We start from the raw sequence: 15021 nt of genomic DNA, 5'->3' as shown, positions 1-15021 counted from the left end.
TGTAAGGAGTGTGGTGTGTTCTCCCCGTGTCTGTGTGGGTTTCCTCCGGGTGCTCCAGTTTCCTCCCACAGGCCAAAAACACACATTGGTAGGTGGATTGGCGACTCAAAAGTGTCCGTAGGTGTGAGTGAATATGTGTGTGTGTTGCCCTGTGAAGGACTTGGTGTATTCCTGCCTTGCACCCAATGATTCCAGATAGGCTCTGGACCCATAGCGACCCTGAACTGGATAAGCACTTACACATAATGAATGAATGAATGCAACACATTCTTAAAAACCATTTTGTCATCTGTTGTTCATTTTATTTATTCTAAATAAAACATTTGCAATATCTTAAGAATAACAGATAACTATTGAAACTACATTTTTACGAGTGTATATGTTTCACGTACAGATCAACTTTGTCTGTCCTAAATTGTCCAGGGGACAAAGTCTACAGTCAGTTCTCTCGCCATATGCAAAAATCTAGAAACGTTTTTCTCCTGCCAAGATGTGGAATGCTCAGTGTGTTGTCTGAACAACTTTACCGTGAGTGACTGATGATGTCATTCTGTGTTTCTTTTACTTCATTTTAAGAGTATGTCATTTCCTCTTCACCTCACTCTTTCTTGTAAGTTTTTCCAAAACTCTCATTTGGCCTAACTGCATCGAGCCATTCACAATGTCTGCTCATACAGCTCTTTATCACGGGCTTCGCTGATGTGAAAGTGTTTAGTTTAACTACTGGAAAAACACACAAGAATCTGAAAGATGTTTAAGCTGGTGTGTGTGTGTGTGTGTGTGTGTGTATCAGCCACACACCAAGCTGTAAATCAGAGTAAAGGAAGTGAGGTGATTATGTAACTTACACCAGAGGATGTGTTGTTGGAAAGCAGTGGCAGATCCTTTGGGTGAGAGCAGTGAGGAATGTTCTGGATGAGTAAAAATGAAGGGGAAGGTCCTTTTATCTCTTTTTTTTTTAAAGCAATTAATATAAAATTAGGCAATTATTATTTAGCTTTAGAACTGCATTTTATTCTGAAGTCCATATCATACTGAGTGAAATTGTACCGACTCAACTGTACATTCAACAAAGCGATTCTAATTTCCATAAAATTAACCGTGATGAAATGAAACACACAGAACCTGAGGTTGAATGTAATGGTGCATTAGAATGTAAATTAGAAGTCTGTTCTATGTAGAACATGTTTAATTATTAGTAGTGTAGTATTAGTAGTCTTGAAGCAAGTTTTTTTTGTGTAGCTGTCAGGAGCGCTGAGTCTGACTTACGGAGGCGGACGCACACGCTAATAACACAGACTTTTATTTACAAGAATATAACAAAACAAACACAAACAGACTTGAGGGCAAACACGTAGCAAGGAAACAACATGACTAGGAATAGAAACGAGAAGCAACATGCCTAGGAATTCAAACAAAACGACATGACTTGGAGTAGGAAACAAAACGAATGACCTATACAAGCAAGTGACACCAGGGAACTTAAATACACGAACAGACGAGACACACCTGAAACAGATAACGAGGATGACGGACAAGGAGGCGGAACAAAGGCGGAGTCAAGGACAATACCAAACAGAGCCAGGTGCTGAGAAAGCACATGGCGGGGAAAACAGACCAGACAGGATGAGGGCGTGACAGTAAAATAGAATTGTAATTCAAATTTTATAAAATGTCATTTTATGGTACATAGTGTTAAAAACTGTTATTTTATTTTAAGAATTAACCTAAAAGTTAAGTATTAATAAGCTACATTCGCGACTGTTAACAGTAAAATCATCATCTTGATCTTTTCCTTTGATACAATTCATGATACAATGATGCCATTTTTAAACTACTGACATACACTGAACAAAATGACTATTATCATTTTTAATACTATGCAAGAGTTACTATAAAATGAGAGCAGAGCAGAAGAATGTTTACATTTTGAATTACAATTATATAACAGGGTGGCACGGTGGTGCAGCAGGTTAGTGTCACAGTCACACAGCTCCAGGGACCTGGAGGTTGTGGGTTCGCTTCCCGCTCCGGGTGACTGTCAGTGAGGAGTGTGGTGTGTTCTCTCTGTGTCTGTGTGGGTTTCCTCCGGGTGACTGTTTGTGAGGAGTGTGGTGTGTTCTCTCTGTGTCTGCGTGGGTTTCCTCCGGGTGACTGTTTGTGAGGAGTGTGGTGTGTTCTCTCGGTGTCTGCGTGGGTTTCCTCCGGGTGACTGTCTGTGAGGAGTGTGGTGTGTTCTCTCTGTGTCTGCGTGGGTTTCCTCCGGGTGACTGTTTGTGAGGAGTGTGGTGTGTTCTCCCTGTGTCTGCGTGGGTTTCCTCCGGGTGACTGTCTGTGAGGAGTGTGGTGTGTTCTCCCTGTGTCTGCGTGGGTTTCCTCCGGGTGACTGTTTGTGAGGAGTGTGGTGTTTTCTCCCTGTGTCTGTGTGGGTTTCCTCAGGATAACTGTCTGTGAGGAGTGTGGTGTGTTCTCTCTGTGTCTGTGTGGGTTTCCTCCGGGTGACTGTCTGTGAGGAGTGTGGTGTGTTCTCCCTGTGTCTGCGTGGGTTTCCTCCGGGTGACTGTTTGTGAGGAGTGTGGTGTGTTCTCCCTGTGTCTGTGTGGGTTTCCTCAGGATAACTGTCTGTGAGGAGTGTGGTGTGTTTTCCCTGTGTCTGCGTGGGTTTCCTCCAGGTGACTGTTTGTGAGGAGTGTGGTGTGTTCTCCCTGTGTCTGCATGGGTTTCCTCCAGGTGATTGTCTGTGAGGAGTGCGGTGTGTTCTCCCTGTGTCTGCGTGGGTTTCCTCCAGGTGCTCGGGTTCCCCACGGTCCAAAAACACACGTTGGTAGGTGGATCGGCGACTCAAAAGTGTCCATAGCTATGAGTGTGTGAGTGAATGTGTGAGTGTGTGTCACCCTGTGAAGGACTGGCGCCCCCTCCAGGGTATGTTCCCACCTGGCGCCCAGTGATTCCGGGTTAGGCTCTGGACCCACCTCGACCATGAATTGGATAATCGCTTACAGATAATGAATGAACATATTTTCACACCTAATATTAGTACTTTGAAAATCAACATGTTATTTGAATTCAGAGTCGAATTCGAATTCGAATTCACAGTCCACTACTAGTGTGTAAATTGTGTATTATATTATTAGACAATTAAAGGGCCAGTGCCATGGAAAACTTGCTGCCTGTCTCTGTGTGCTCTGTGGGATCACTACACTCTGCACTCTTTTAATGATCAAAATCATTCATTTTTATTATAGATTCAGTTATAGAGTAACTACTACAGTTACATATATTTTTAAAAAGCTATTGGACATGTCCCTGAAGAGCCCTGTGTGTTGATATAGAAGGAAATCTGTAAAGTGGAGTAGTGTGGTAGTGAGTTGTGAAACACCACGGGCTCACAGACAGATCTTTGTCTGTCCTCAGTGCTTTCATAAGTTAATTTGCTCAAAAGCTTTCTAAAATGTTTATGTTCACACTATGAGGGGGTTGGACAGGGGGGGGCAATGTGTCAGCATGGCCCTCTGACCTCCTGCTTCCTAACACATATTACACTGTGAGAACAAGCTCACCAGACCCCCAGACCCTCAATTACAGCAGCACTGCTGCGAGAGGGCTAAGCTTTCTCTCAAAAAACACGTACCACTTATAAACATCCTGTTAACAAACTGATCACAGAGATAGAGCAAACATCCCCATCACTATCTGTACAGAGAGAGAAGAGAAGAGAAGAGAAGAGAAGAGAAGAGAAGAGAAGAGAAGTACACTGATAGAAGAAGAGAACATTGGAGATTACAGAACAGAAGAATGAAAGTCAGAAGATCAGAAGAGGCCCCCACAAAAGATCAGAAGAGACGTTATAAAATGTTCCTATTTTCTCTTCGGAGCAGGTTTTTTATAGAGGCTGTAATTTAATGCCATTCTGGAGCTGTTTACAAACAGGATTATGGTTAGAGCTGTGGAAAGTGGAAATTTTAGTCTCTGACATCAAGCTCTCTCACAGTTTCCTAAACCATGACTATGATTGAGCTGTGATTTCCTAAACAGCGTCACTGACGTCTTTCTGATGCTCGACGCCTCTCAAAACTCTTCAGCTCAGAGAGCAAAGAGAACACAGAACACCACAACCCCCAGCCGACCAGATAGGGCAAAAAAGTCGGTTTACAGGTGTTCCAGAAAACACTCTGGGGAAAACAGCCTAAACATTTCTCTTCACTGTTTCATTAAATGTTTAAAAGGCAGCTAAAAATACTAGTGTATGGATGGTGACTGGTTGCTTGCTCAAGTTTTGTAAACTAATTTTAACCACACAAATCTAGCAAAATAATATTTTAAGAAAATGATTACATATATAAGAACATGATTGTCACAGAATGAATAGATTTGTGGGTATGAGAGTATATCATTAATATATGAGGGCAACTGCTTATAAAGTATCCATCTGGTCATCATTAAAACTAATTACTTTTCATCAGAATGAGAAGTAGTTTTAAAGACAAAGACCCCTTAATGCTTTAAAGTGGCTTAACGTAACTCTATAGCTTCACTTTCCTTTTGTAAGGGTTGATCTATGAATATTCAGTTAGTCCCTGTCCTTATTGCCTATAAGACACCATAGCTGTCTAAATCCACTCATTTAAGAACATATTTGGAACCCTGCGGTGTTTGGGTGGTGATGATAATTTGTGCATGTCTTCTAAAAATAAATAAAGAATTAAACAGACTGGGGGGCATTAAAAGATATTTACTGCAAAATCTCTGTGTCTGGTAGCTTTTTCAAATGAGAATACCTCTACTTGTAGTGAATAAAGGAATGTACTGGATTGGATTTGGATTGCACTGGATTTGCAAATTAGACCAAGAGGGTAAAAGAAAAAAGTAGCAGAATACATAAGAAATAAATTAATTTAAAATCTATTCTGACAGACATCAGATGGACTAACAGGCCTAGTATTTAAATAGTTAAATCTGTACGTTTTGGAGCTACTGCTTTTGTACTTTTACTCAATTTAAGTCTCAAGGCATTTAAGACACATTTAAGGATCAGTATAATAAAACATTTCTTCTAGTTTAACAACCTAGAAAAGACTTTTTTAATTGTAGACATCCACTTCAAGCCCCTGGTTTAATTGGACTGATTTTATGGGGCAGTTTCCCGTACAGGGATTAATCCTAGTGCTGGACTATACTCTCCTTTCAATGGAAGATCACTATTCAAAATATTGTGTTGTCCAGGAATAGGCTTAAACTTTGAGTGAGAAACCATTGCAATATTTTATAAAGTCTACCACTTTAAATGGCAGACAGGAAATTGCATAATTCTCGTTTACTCCCACAGTCCAAAAACTCAAGCTGGTTGGTGGATTGACTATTCAAGCGTGTCCATGGGTGTAAGTGAATGTGTGAGTGTTTCATGCCCTGACACTGTTTTGAGGGCGTGTATCTGCCTTGTGCCCATTGAATTCAGTTAGGCTCCGGACCCACCGAACCCTGAACAGAATAAAGCAGTTACAGAAAATAAATGAAAGAATGAACTGTCGAACCTGTACTTGAGTGTGCATAGGCTTCTGTACAATTCTGAGTGTTAGTACCTGTGGCTGGTACAGCAAAGTGGATAATATTTTGCACTTTTGCATAAAATGATCTCCTGTTAATTTCTGGAAAATGCCCATGAGTATGGACTACTGCCTCAAATCTTACTGCTCTATCAGCAGTGGCAAGGTCTGAAGTACAGAATAACATGAAACACATGTGAAAACATATTGTAGCTGATCACAAATAGGTCACCCCAAATGAACAGACTATAAAAGCCCTTTCTCATGTTTTCACAACCTGTAACACATTTGAGATATTGGACTAGAAGTTACTATTTTCAGATACAAATTGTCCTCAGGTCTGGAAACTATTTGAGCTTAATAAAGCATGGCAGGCACCTGCACTGTGGTTTTTCTATGTGGCAGAATACATTCAATTTAATCAGGGATGTGAGGCGCTGGAGAAGTTCTATATATATTGCTTTCCTTCTCACCCGCTGCATGGTCCTTGATTTTTACTTTAGTCGTGGGAGGATGAATTATGTTGTTTTTAACACTCGGAGATTGAGAGCCTGTAGATAGTAACCAAAGTCATGTGTTCAAAAGTGCACTTCAGAATAGTACACACTTAGGTCCAGCCTTACTTCAAAAGATATATCAGGAAAAATGAATGGGGCGCCTACAAGATTACAATTAAAGGTTTTTAAATATAAAATTCAGTTTTTTGGTATTAGTGTTCAACCTTTTTCCAACAGCTTCCAATCATTTTCGGAGACTTCTTTTCAGTTTTTCAAATAAATATTCAGGGGATATTTTTTCCACATGTTTAACGCACAATCTTTGAGGTTTCAGCAGCAGCGTCACGTGGTAAGTGTATGGTTATTTTATTAATTCAAACCATGTTGTCCATTTCCCGTCACAAAACAGAACAGTAGTAAGTGGGCAGAGTATCCAGAGGCTGTGTAAGCTGTGTAAATGTAAGTGATGTGTCAAGAAACACTAATGTGAACAACAGCAACTGTTCTGATTTACCATTTACTCATAATTCTATTGTATTTAACCAATTGGTGCACAGCATTGCATCTAACTTATACCCACATACGGTCTCGAGATTTTATTGCAGTATATGGTATTACTGTGGGGGGTGCTAAATCCCAAGCTCAGCGCTAAATTCACAACTGTGGTGTGCTGCTACATAGTGAACTCCCACAGCGCCCCCTCACTGTTGCCTAAGTCAATGCACAAAAATATTTGGCCATGTTCTTAAAGACACAGAAAAGAAATCAATTAATTCTTGGTGTCTGAGCCCCTGTGATGGGCAGTCAATATTTTCTTGGATTCTTCCCAACTTTATCTTATAACTAATACCTTAATATATACACGCTTTGTCAAGAAGTTTGTAAATACTCATAATAGTTATAATTAATTGACTTGAATGTGCACACACTATTGACACTTGTAATGTATAATCTCCAAATAGCATAACATTAACACTTTGGAAAACTCTGGAGCAGCTGCACATATACTTGACGTCACCATACTCAAGGCCAAGTGTGGGCGAGAGTTATACCATCTCCACATATACACCCTACCACACAAAGCACTGGTCTGTAAAGCAGTGGAAGTTTATTCTCTGGAGTGATAGAGTATCAGGCAATACTAGTGGGAAGAGCTGGTTCTTCAGAATACAACTTAGATGAGTGATGAAATGTTATTTAGGAAAGTAGAAGAGCCACCAAAAAGAAAAACGAATGCTGTAGCAGCCACTGCAGAATTTATGACCTAATTCACACACTGACCTGTAGCAAGATTTCTGTCATAAGACCACTTTTCTCCTCAACAGCTCTTCTTAAACCCCATCAAACTGTTTTTACCTCTATAATATATACCAAAGTAGAAGCATGTAACATTATTCTCAAAGCTCCTTGACCTAAAGGACCTCCATGGCTGGATTTGATCCAGAACATATTCACTTCAAATTGAATCATAGGCCTGTGCTACTCCTTTGAAATGGTTTCAAATGAAAGAATAATATCTGCAATCTTCTCTACCATTTACAGACTAATGAAAGTATGAGGCCATATATCAGGAATAGGAGTTTGGTCTTCAGAACAGCGTCAGCCCAGCTTTGAACACTGCACTACACATTTCCAGTGACTGCTTGTAGAAACTGGAGAATGTTTCAACACAAACAGACCCAGTATCACACTCAGCTGTTGAAAGCAGTCAGTACATGAGGGGGGTTTTATCAGAAGGACATTCATATAAATAAAGGGATCATTACACTGTAGTGTATTCTTCCAGTGTTATAGTCTATGTTTATACAATATTGTGACCATATGTCAATGCATTGATTAATTAATCTTTTCTACATATTTTATCTTGATTATTGTCCAAGGCAGGGCACTAGTCCATTGCAGGGCACCAGGTCCATTACCGGTGTGAAATTGTCATACCTGGGGACAACTTCACACAGTCACTTACCTATATGTTTTTTTGTTTTCAGAGAAAATTTGACGGCCTAGAGGAAACCCATGCAGGCATGAGGAGAACAAAACAAAACCCCTCCCATGTGGTGACCCAAGGAGAGGATTGACTCCAAGATCCAGAGACCATGTAGTGCCCCAGTGCATATTGTGAAATGTCCCAGAAATTGTTACTGGGTATACAAGCAGCTTCCAGGAAAGTCCTAGTGCTTTATGAGCAAGAATGGGTGGAGGTTTGCCACTTTGCGGCAGTGAATAATTCGACAGTTTATATGCAATGACTGGTTGCAGGGATTTTAAATATTTCGCTCTCTATGGTGCTTATCATCAGAAGATTGAAGGAATATGGAGAAATCTCTAGGTAAAGGTCAAGTGGCAAAATACAACAACAAAATGCAATGCTATGTCAACAAAGGAAAAGTGCAGTCACTAGGAGAAACAGAAAGCAGTGATTAAGAAATTTTATTTAATTGCAAAAACACTGTTTTTGGTGTTTCCTTTGTTTTTCTTGTAAATATATTGTGGTGATGACAACCCACCCCTGGGAGGATAAAGCTTGAAACAGGAGCCATTTGACCTTTTGGTCAATTATTATCACACAAGAACACTTAAAGGCGACATTCATTGTGATAAACAAACACTTATTATAAAACTTTTATAAAACGTTTTCAGACAATTTGCTAGCTCTTCAGTCTGTTTGCATGTTCAAAACCAGTTGTAATTGGGTAAAAAAAAAAAAAATTCTCGGTCTGGTATGCTAGGTTTTCTCTCTCTCTGCTCATGGTACAGAAAAGGCATCTAGGATTTTTAGACAATGGAGAGAATGGCAAGCATTGAAATGCATGACCTGGGGATATTGTTTTATTCCTGCTCCATAGGTGGGTAATTGATCTTTCAAATTACTTATTTTGGATTACAAATTCAGGAGACGGGTAACTGCATGAAAGTAAACACAGACAGAATGTGCTTCAAAACAAAACTCAACTTACAAATGAGTTTCTGTGGTAATTCAAACAATGATTTAAAAACTTGCAGGCAAGTTAAACTTTAGCCACATACAACAACAGTCGTTTTTCTAGTCAAAAAATAACATTCCACCTTAAAAGACACTGAGCTCCCCACAATCGTAGACATCCCATTTAAATCAGCCTCAAAATAAATAGTCTTTTAGCTCAGCAAACTAACAAATGTCAAAGAGCTGGTTTGAAGAATACTTTCAAATATACATATGACTTCCATTCAGCGTCCATAGGCTTGGGGTTTATATTTGTTTATTTTCAATTTATATGTTTATTCCCAATTTGAAGGCATGTACAGGGTGGGCCATTTACATGGATACACCTTAATAAAATGGGAATGGTTGGTGATATTAACTTCCTGTTTGTGGCACATTAGTATATGGGAGGGGGGAAACTTTTCAAGATGGGTGGTGACCATGGCGGCCATTTTGAAGTTGGCCATTTTGGATCCAACTTTTGTTTTTTCAGTGGGAAGAGGGTCATGTGACACATCAAACTTATTTGGGAATTTCACAAGAAAAACAATGGTGTGCTTGGTTTTAACATAACTTTATTCTTTCATGAGTTATTTACAAGTTTCTGACCACTTATAAAATGTGTTCAAAGTGCTGCCCATTGTGTTGAATTGTCAATGCAACCCTCTTCTCCCACTCTTCACACACTGATAGCAACACCGCAGAAGAAATGCTAGAACATTAAAATATTGATCAAAGGAAAAATGTTCCTGTCACCACATTTTTTGGAGGTATGACATTTTTGAAAAAAAAACACGTTTACAAGGAAATAATCTTCATAAGTTTAATTTTTGATAATTAAACAAAATTGAATGAAATTTAATCTTATTTTTACTAGCAGTTCACAACCTCTTGGGAAGTGGGTTTTGTGTCACTAGGCTGCACTAGTGTTAGTGTTCATTGGCCACTCTAATAAAATGACCCCTTTTGAAGTAAGTGTCCTGTTTAAGTTGGTGAGCTTCAGTCTCAGTCACTGTTCCCTTATGCCCTAAGGCATCTTTTTAAATGAGCTTTCATCATTTTGGACACTATCCCCTTTCTGACACTTGAAAACCTTTGATGTTTCTCTCAACGACACAGCTGTAAATGGAGCATCCAACTGCTCTCCTTCTTCCTTCAAAACCTCTGCCTTAAGTATTGATTAATGTCACCTTTTTTTTGGCAGAACTATCTAAATTAAGAAACTACTAATCCCATTTCCAAAAAAGAAGGCACAGAAATCTGTAATGGACTTAACATTATTAACATTATTTAACAGGCAAAAGCCCAAAGCCATGATTTTCCATATTTTCAATGACAAACTTTAATTCCATTTGTTAAATATATAAAAAAAATTAGAAATTGATGCCAGCAAAATACCCCAACAAAGCAGGGGCAGAGGCATGTTTACCACGGGGTCATATCACCTTTTTATTTAGTTGTACTTTTTAATCATTTGGGAATTGAAGATACTAATTGTTGTAGTTTTTCAAGGGGGATTTTTGCCAGTTCTTTTTATATATATAAAAAAAGAAGGTACTCCTTCTCCTCTTCATGATGTGCTATACATTTTCAGTAGGAGACATATCTGAACAGTAGATAAGACAGTCAATCATATGCACTCTGTGTCTACAACACCACTGTTGAAAATAGTGCAGAATGAGGCTGGGCATTGCCTTGCTGAAACAGACATGGAGTTCCTGTGATTTCATCTTGACGGCAGCATATATCTCACTAGAATTCCAATATAAATCTCTGCATCGATGTTACTGTCTCATATATACAGAGCACCTATCCCTTGGGCACTGATGCACCCGCATCGCAGATGCTGGTGTTTGCATTCTTCATTGGTAGGTTTTGTTAGTCTTTTTCATCTTTGGCATGTGGAATACAACTTTGGTTTTCCCAAAAATAAGCTGAAATCTGGACTTGGCTGACTTCAGAACAGCTTTCCACTCTTACAAATGACTTCAGGTCCAGGGAACTTGCCTACATTCCTGTGCAAAATTAATATATGGCTTCTTCTGTGCATAATAGAGTTTCAGGTTACATTTCTTGCAGCGGCAGACAGCGTTAAATGACAATGATTTGCCAAAGCACTCCTGAGTCCATGTGACTATGTCCATCATGATAGATTTCTCAAAAAATACTGCCTAAGGTCTTAGTGGTCAGCACATTTAGCAGTGGTTTCCACCCTTAGCCTTTACACACAGAGATTTCACACAGAGAATCTTTGGATGATATTATGGACATTAGATGGCCTTGCCTTAAAAAATGTTGTTTGAACTGGTTAAAAATACTCTCAGAAATGTTGTCATAAAGTGATGAGAAATCACCTATTTTTGCTTGAAAGACTGAGCTCTTTTATATCTTTATATTCATCCATTTACAGTACAATGTTTCAGAACAAAATGACATGAATTTTCTGTGAATTTGTCACTATTATTTTGCCCCTGTTGCAACTATTTGGAGTGTGTTGCAGGCATCAGTTTATGAATTTGTCCATATTTTGCATATATGATTAAGTTATTTATTGAAAACATTGAAAGTATTATTTCTCTTACTGTATGTTAAGTAAATGTTTCAAGTGAATTAGCAAAGTACAGATTTCAGTTTTAATTGTGATTTAAGAAATTGTCCCAACATTTCTGGAAAATGAGTTTTTATTTTGAGCACAATGTTTTATGTATTACTGTACATATAGTTTTTTAGAAAGCATGACAGCTTCAATAGTCCATTGTAAAGTAAAATAATATACTGTGATGTAAGACAACAGTATGGCATGGTAAAAATATTACTGTATTGGGGCAGCATAATGGTGCAGCAGGTAGGTGTCGCAGTCACACAGCTCCAGGGACCTGGAGGTTGTGGGTTCAAGTCCTGCTCTGAATGACTGTCTGTCAGGAGTTTGGTGTGTTCTCCCCTTGTCCGTGTGGGTGCTCTGTGAAAAGTGTGAGTGTGTGTCGCCGTGTGAAGGACTGGCACCCCCTCCAGGGTGTGTACCTGATTCTGTGTAGGCTCCAGACCCACCACGACCCTGAACTGGATAAGCGGTTACAGACAGTGAATGAATGAATGAATATTACTGTACTATACTATACAATTACAGCACAAATAGTTATTAAAAAAATTTTTAACACTCCACCACTGCCCTCAATGCAGCAGAATGGATTCAGTTCCCAGGTTGAATAGAAATATCACATGGCACCAATACGTCTACATTGTTCTAGGTCTGAGCAGTTTACAACTATCACTCTCTATAAAAGCATTATCATTTTAGGAAACTGTAATAATGCAGAAGGTATAGCCAGCTCCTCACTGTCATGATTTGGACTGTCTGGAATTGTGCAGGAGGTGTTGGAATCAAAGGTCTGTTAAAAGGCCTGTAAAGCTCTGGAAGAGTAAAGTTTCAAGAGGCCAAACAGGAAAGCGGTTAAGGCTCAAATGCCTTCCATCCTGACAACAGGCCTCAGCCCTGGGGATCGTGTGAGGAGTCAAAGTAAAGCATGACAGCGGAACAGAGGAGTCGATATTTAATCAACCCCATGCCAAGGCGCCTTTTGAATATTTGATGGCGCTTTTCTTCGATGATTACCTTCCCATTACACTATCTTGTCAGGGGCTGAAGGGAGAGGTTTGGGTTGCTATTGTGTGAGCTCAGTGCCGGCCTGGTGTCCTTTGGACTGTGTGGCATTGTTGACCCGACAGCCGCCCGCTTCCCTGTCGCCACAAAACGCCTTCTCTCAGCTCTCACACTTTATCACACCTGCCATCCGGCCCATCAGAGCAACAGACATAAAAGACGCTGAGAGAGGGAAGAAAAGTGAATGTGATAGAAAGAATGGCAGAATGAGAAGACGAGAGAGAAGAAAAAGAGTGGGACTCCAACCCCACACATTGATCCCTCACTTTAATTTACTGCTCTCCATGAGTTCAAATGGATTATAAAAGTCCATGTTGGATTGTTGGAGAAAAGGAACATGCCCGTAGAGGCTTTGTGCCACTGCGGTCTCATGGCAAGACAAAAAATTAACCCTTTTATGTCAAGGACCACTATACAGCCATGTAGTCTTTAACCTTAATAAGTATATATTAGTTTCATGATTGTAAAAAACATTAACAGCACTAACTATCATGTTACAATAAGCCTGCAATGTTAAACATGTATATAATCCCAGTAATGCTTCAAATATCACCTCACATTTGATAGCATTTAACCGCAAGGGCATTATTAGCTCAGGTGCTTATGTTGGAGAATTAGTTCTCATCCCAAAAGTTTGAGACTGACCTCCATCTCTCTTAGAATATGAAGTTTCACTGCTCCACAGCCCAAACCTGGGGCGTTTTAGACTCCTCTAGCCCACTCTTGGCTACTAAGCAATTTAAAGTAGTCTTAAGAAGTTTTAATATGCAAAGTGTTTTGATTTCTGTTTTTTTTTCCAGAAATGTCATGTGCTCTGTAAGTTAGTGCTATACACCATAGACTCAACACTCAGCTGTATTTAGCATTAACATACTGTCTATAAAGTGGCTGCATAATATAAATTTTTCCACAGTGCCAACAATGTCCTGATGAAAGGCTGAGTTCTAGAGTGATAAGATCAGTTTGTGGAGCCCAGTGTAGCGGCTGCAGAGGGAGGACTACGGTTCTCCCCCCACTGCCTGTAAAAGGAAATATCAAACGCCACTGATGTCTTTTCCGAGGAAGTACTTTTAGATGGTAATTATTGGCTGTGCCTCAGCCCTTCCTGTTTGATGAGCCACTGCACAAAATGACCCAAAAGAATAATTTCCTTGATGTAAACTGTTTATGTAAGTCACGTATGCACAGGGGAGAAGGAATTTACAGGCCTTTCTGCACTTGGATGAAGGCCGCTGTTTATTAAGGGCAGCTCAGAGCAAAACAAAGCAAAATGGCCATTGGTTATCAGAGGATTTCCCATTTAAGAAATGACAGACCATAAACCTCGGAGAACTATGCTGAGAAACTATTCTCTAGATTTTTTTCAGTCTCTCGCCAGTTGTTGTTTGAGTTTGCTCCCGTCATGTCTCATTCAGTCATTACTTGTGTTGCTGTTGTCCTTTATTTCGGTACAGTACATCAACTATTTACAGTTTTTACATTGTATTAAGCATTAAAATGAATCTAGAGATGATTTACTAGGATGCAAAGACATATGCCATTCTATGTAAAGGACATCAATCTGTGGATTTGTGGAATCCCTGGAAACTGGGAATGTTTTTAGCCATGGAGAAATGGTCAGAGAGATTTGAGATCTGAGACTTTAAAACTCAAGAAGGAAATATTTAGATCTCTGGGCTCTTTTTCTCAGGAGATATATCTGAGCATATCTGTATTTTCTCTCTTCTTGTAGTTTTTTACTCCTATGGGATAACATCAGATATTAACCATTGGTCCCAGCCAAAGTATGTTAGCTCTGTACTGTATGGGCTTTATTATTAAAGCCATTGAACATCATTAAAAAATGAAACTTATTTTCTCTCCCTGAACTCCTGCTGGAAACTTTGTCTAGGAATGTAATTCATCATTTGCATTTACTTCCTTTCGAAACGTTTCGGCATACTCCTTAGCTGATGATATCAGAACTTCCACTTCCAATGACATGAAATCTGCTGCTTAAATCTTGTCCCAAACAGTTAATGATGCTGTGTAGACTATGATTATGAGAACCTATTTTATCAGCTGTATCTCCATAGAACAGATTGCTTCCTTTTCTCCAGCCTGGACAAACTCGCCATTTTGAAAAAGAAACACAAAACAGTGGTGGAGAATTGACAAACTCATGTGGTTTGTAGTTTCTAAACAAAATTTAAATATGTCCGGCAAATAATAATAAGCTTTGTTATTTAGGGAGTTTAATAATGGAAATTAATTCTGCACTGGAAAGTTTCTTTTTTATTTTCATTAAATTCATACCACAGACAGTCATTGTGCATTAGAAGGTGTTGTGTGATGTCTGTAGTGGATGTGCACTTATTT

Source organism: Hoplias malabaricus, chromosome 1, assembly GCF_029633855.1.
Source record: "Hoplias malabaricus isolate fHopMal1 chromosome 1, fHopMal1.hap1, whole genome shotgun sequence".
Lineage (NCBI taxonomy): Eukaryota > Metazoa > Chordata > Actinopteri > Characiformes > Erythrinidae > Hoplias > Hoplias malabaricus.
The sequence above is the reverse complement of the archived record's forward strand: the minus strand, read 5'-3'. Positions refer to the sequence as shown.